This window comes from Callithrix jacchus, chromosome 3 (genome assembly GCF_049354715.1).
Source record: "Callithrix jacchus isolate 240 chromosome 3, calJac240_pri, whole genome shotgun sequence".
Classification (NCBI taxonomy): Eukaryota; Metazoa; Chordata; class Mammalia; order Primates; family Cebidae; genus Callithrix; species Callithrix jacchus.
In genome coordinates this window covers 29,366,351-29,372,040 of record NC_133504.1, presented here as the reverse complement: position 1 = coordinate 29,372,040, position 5,690 = coordinate 29,366,351, and the positions used below count along the sequence as shown (strand labels likewise).

General features: G+C 39.6%; 1 pseudogene across 1 annotated transcript; it reads left to right on the top strand.

The window, feature by feature from the left end:
* Window positions 1-5,690, top strand: LOC100402558 (la-related protein 7 pseudogene; annotated as a pseudogene). Its single transcript, XR_008479989.2, has 2 exons — window positions 1-393; window positions 2,102-5,690. The product of XR_008479989.2 is annotated as a la-related protein 7 pseudogene (transcript).

Genomic DNA, 5,690 nt, shown 5'->3' with positions numbered 1-5,690 from the left:
GAGGTAGAGTCTTGTTTTGTCATTCAAACTGGAGTGCAGTGGCTCAATCTTGGCTCATTGCAACCTCTCTGCCTCCTGGGTTCAAGTGATCCTTTCACCTCAGTCTTCTGAGTAGCTGGGGTTACAGGCATGCACCACCTAGCCCAATGACTAATGTTCTTATAAGAAGAGGGAAATTTGAACAAAAAAAGGAGGACAAGTGAAGACGAGACACACCTGGGAGAATTTCACATGAAGATGGAGATTCAGTGGTGCGTCCTCAAGCCAGAGAATATCAAGGATTGCTGGCAACCAGCAGGAACTGAGAGCCGTGAAACACATTCTTCCCCAGAGTCTCAGGAGAGGGCACCGCCCTGTCGACATCGTGGTTTTGGACTCCAGCCCTTCAGAACTGTGAGATGATGAAGTTCTGTTGTCATAAGCCACTCAATTTGCGGTGATTTGTTATGGCAGCCATGGACACTAACGCAACCTCTCAATTACTTATTTAGGAAAACGTGTTATTTCGCAGTTTTGCCTAAGAGTAGCTCAGGGTTGTTGTCAGTTTTAAACCTGTCCCAACATGAAAAAGAATAGATAAGCAAAGTCACCTTGACTGTGGAACAATCTTGGTAAACTAAATAACGTTCTGTTAACAGATGAGGCAGCAGCTTTTACTTCCTGCCTCTCCTTTTTGTTCTAAGATAGAATGAAGAAAGGGAAATTAGAAAAGAGAAACTTCGTTCTAGCTTCCTTATTTTTCAACGTTTTTGTTTGTTCGTTTGCTAAATTTGCCTTTTGTTTTCTAAAAGTTAAGCTGGTTCTTCCTTTATTCTTGTACTCAAAATTCCTTGCACTTACATTTCTCTAAAATAGTAGTTACCACAAAATGCCACTCACGTTCCAAAGATTTCAAACTATGGTGTAGATAAGAGTCACTTGGGTATTATTATAAAATGTGAATTGTTTGAGCCCAACATCCAGGAATATTTATTCACTGAGTCTGATGTGAGGCTCAGAAATTGGTTTCCTTTTTTAAAATCTGTTGTTTTTTAAACACCTCCCTCTATTATTCTAATGCTGAGGGGATGGGGCACACTTTGGGAAACACACTTTAGTTCATCCTGGCTTAACTGATGGCAGGAGTGCTAATGAAAAATCAAAGCTCCACGTTTTATGTCACGTTTTTGTAATTCATTTTTTCATCAATTTCATTTCTTTGCGAATGAACCTCTCTTTTTCTGTGTCTCTGAAAACCAATGTTTATTTCTGAAGTTTTCAAGGTTCCTTAGCATTTTGTTTTGTTTGCTTGACATTTTATTCATTTTCCCTTTTAAAGAGTTTAGGGGGAAGGGTGGAGAATGCCCCTCCCTGTCCCTAGATCTCCCGGTGATCTGCGCAGCTCCCAATTCCTCCGTCAGCGCAGCTCCCAATTCCTCTGTCGTCTCTCCACTCTCTTGCATTTCCCACAGCTCGTTCTTCCAAGCAACCCATGACCATGGTATGTGAAACTCACAAGTAATAACCAAATAAATACTAGGCACCTTTACTATTGTTAGCGCAACTTGAGGTAATCAGAAAGGTTAGCTATTATATCAAGCATTGTATTTACTTTTTAATTCTTAGTGTTCTAGGACGTGTACGGACACCTTCTGGCAATTGGCAGGTTCAGAGATGCATGAGTTCTTGCAGTTTTTTGACCCTTATTGGGAATCCTAAACTCCATTTTGACTTCCAATTTTTAAATGAAGATGAAGTTTTTATTTAAATGCACTGGGATATATTGTTTCAGCTGGCTAACATCTGGATGCTTTCTCAGCACATGCTGGAGCCGGCTTTTCTAGCATTGGGTAGTTTGTTCCAGGAACACGAAGAGCTCGTTATTTACCATTGTTATTTTCTCTGACTCTGGAGAAAAGTCAGTGCTACAAAAGTATAAACTTAAAGGGAAAATGAATTAAAGCTGATAGAGTTCAAAATGCTGATATTCTGATTATTATCTCCTGGATTCATCCTAAAATAATTGTTTCTTTTTTGGAAAAGCATAAAAGAAAGACAAAGTTAGATTAATTTTATTTCTATTTATATAGGCTGTATATATTCTAAATTTTCTATTTTTTAGAAACCTCTTGGAGTCATAGAATGCATCACTTGATCTTGAAGAGACCTTGGAGTTTATGGAGTTCTGCCTCCCACGAAGCTCAGAAACATCCTCTGCTGAACCTTTGGCAGGTGGTCCTTCAGGCTGTCTGCTTAATGGACCCTATTCGCAGGATGCTCTTCCAGGACAAAAACTTCCTTGAGTCAGTTCAAAATTAGGTTATTAAACACCATTAATAAGATAAAAAAAATGGGTGCAATTAATCATTCATCTGTTCATTCACTCACTTTTCCACCTGGTTCCAAAAGAGATTTAATGTGCTTTATGCTGGAAGTGGTAAAGGATGGTGAGCTTTGGAGTCAGCCAGACCTGGGCTTGATTCCTGACTCACAAACTTGTTTCATGACATTAAGCTAGTTGGTTATATTTCTAAGCCAAATTTTTCTCGTCTATTAATGGAGATTTTAATAACACTACCTACTTTATTGAGTGATTGTGAGGATTGCATGCATGTTGGGAAATTAGTAAATAATTCATGTTAATCACTATTATAATTTAATAGTTACTGTAGCAGGAAGAAAAAATGCCAGACCTTAACAACATGTAGCATCTGCATGCGGTGGCTCCTGCCTGCAATCCCAGCCTTTTGGGAGGCCAAGGTGAGAGGATGGCTCAAGGCCAGTAGTTTGAGACCACTCTGGACAACAGAGCAGGACTCAGTCTCTACAAAAATAAAAAATTAACCAGGTGTGGTGGCCTACATGGTCATCCAAGCGACTCTGGAGGCTGAGGCAAGAGGATCGCTTGAACCCTGGAGTCTGAGGTTATAGTGTACCCTGGTTACTTGACTGCACTCAAGCATGGTGCAGAGAGCAGGACACTGTCTCTAAAACAACAGCAACAACAACACACACACACAAATACAAATATGATCGCAAGATTCATTTGCTAATTTTGGGGCTATATTAAATTTGACTTTCTTCATTCAAAGGAAATCTATGATGCTAGCCCACCTTTGGTGGGGAAGCGTATTTGAGAAAATCAGAATGCCCAAGAGCCATGGCCTATAGGACAGGCAGGCGGTACTGAAAGAAAGTCTGGAACAGCAACTTAGTGTGAGGTGGAGATACAACACAAAAGAGGCCAAGTATCTCCTCCCTCCCCACATTCCTTCACCTTTTGGATTTTATTAAAATACTCATTGATTACTCATATTTATGCTGCAGTGGGAGAAAGAAAATAATAATCCCAGAATACTGGAGAACATGTGAATATTATAATTCATTATTATTCTTATTATTTTGTGACGGAATCTCCTCTGTCACCCAGACTGGAGTGTAATAGTGGAATCTTGGCTCACTGCAAACCTCCACCTCCTAGGTTCAAGAGATTCTCCTGCCTCAGCCTCCCAAGTAGCTGGGATTACAGGCACCCGGCATTATGCCAGGCTAATTTTTGTATTTTTGTAGAGATGAGGTTTCAGCATACTAGCCAGGCTGGTCTTGAACTCCTGACCTCAGGTGGTCCACCCGCCTCAGCTCCCAAAGTGCTGAAATTACAGGCATGAGACACCATGCCCTGTCTAATTTATTATTATGTATTTTATATGATACATAATTACAAAAATGAGGTCCTATGATGAGAAAGTAACCAAGACTGTCAGGATCAGGAGACTGAAAGGACTGAAGGCTGCAGTACTTGACCCTGTATTTTGGGAGTTGAACAGAGAATGGAAACAAAGTGGAAATCAAGAAAAGATAATGGAAGAAGAAAGCACTGAAAAGGAAAAAGAAGTTGAATAAAAGAAATGGTCATGAGTTAAACAGGCGCTTGCAGATATTGCTAAGCAGGTGGACTTCTGGTTTGGGGATGCAAATCTTCACAAGGAAAGATTTCTTCGAGAACAGATAGAAAAATCTAGAGATGGATATGTTGATATATCACTACTTGTGTCTTTTAACAAAATGAAAAAATGGACTGCTGATGGGAAGTTAATTGCCAGAGCATTGAGAAGTTCACCTGCTGTAGAACTTGATTTGGAAGGCACCAGAATCAGGAAGAAAAAACCTCTGGTGGAAGGACCAAAGGATGAGGATGAGCACACGATGTATGGTGGAGTTTCTTCCCCAAAATGTCAATAACAGTTGGCTTGAAAGAGTCTTTGGGAAATGTGGCAATGTGGTTTATATACCACATTATAAGTCTACTGGAGATCCAAAAGGATTTGCATTTGTAGAATTTGAAACAAAAGAACAAGCAGCAAAAGCAATTGAGTTTCTTAGCAACCCACCAGAAGAAGCACCAAGAAAACCTGGCATATTTCCTAAAACAGTGAAAAATAAGCCCATTCCAGCCTTAAGAATTGTGGAAGACAAGAAAAAGAAAAAGAAGAAGAAAGGCCAGATGAAGAAGGAAGACAATGTCCAAGCCAAAGAGGAAAACATGGCCACAAGCAACACCAGTGTCAGTAAAATGAAAAGACCCAGACCCACATCTGAGGGCTCTGATCTAGAGTCTTCTGAACCCCAAAAGCAGAGGGAAAGAAAAAATGGGAAAAAGTTGACGTATCCAGCTTACCTGAAGTCACAACAGGGAAGAGGAAGAGAAATAGCTCTGAAGATGCAGAATCCCTAGCTCCCCAATCAAAAGTAAAGAAAATTATTTAGAAAGACATGGTTAAGGAAGCTTCAGAAGTTTCCAAGGAAAATAGAGAAATCTCTACTGACAAGGAAAAGGATACTGGAGATCTGAAAGATAGCTCTCTCTTAAAAACAAAAAGGAAACACAAGAAAAAACATAAAGAGAGGCATAAAATGGGAGAAGAAGTTATGCCATTAAGAGTACTATCAAAGACCGAATGGACGGATTTGAAAAGAGTATTTAGCGCTACAAAAAGCTAGCATGGGTTCTTTAAAAAAAACAATATCCCCAATAAAATCGGAGTCAGAAATGGAAACAGACAGTGGAGTACCTCAAAAGACCGAAATAAAAAATGAAAAAAGGAAAGCCAGCAGTGAAGAGTGTCACACCCAGGAGAAAGTTAATGCGCCAGGACCACAGTTCATGAGTGGAGTGATTGTGAAGATCATTAGCACAGAGCCTCTACCTGGCAGGAAAACAAGTCCGGGATACTTTGGCAGCAATCTCAGAAGTTCTTTATGTCGATTTGCTAGAAGGAGATACAGAATGCCAGGCTAGGTTTAAAACTCCTGAGGATGCTCAAGCGGTAATAAATGCATATACAGAAATTAACAAGAAACACTGCTGGAAACTCGAGATCCTTTCTGGTGATCATGAACAAGGGTATTGGCAGAAGATTTTGGTTGATAGGCAAAACTTAATCAGCCTCGGGAAAAGAAAAGAGGCACTGAAAAGTTAACCACCAAAGCTGAAAAGATTAGACTAGCAAAGACTCAACAAGCAAGTGAACACATTAGATTTTCTGAATATGACTGAAAAAACATTTACCTCTTAATACTTCACTAGATACTTGAGCTGTTCTTGGGATATTCACTTTTATTATGGTAGCACTGCGTAATGAATGTTTTTTAATTAAAAGAAATACCTTTATTCCTCAACTTGTAAATAAGACTTTTTTCTTAAGACAAAT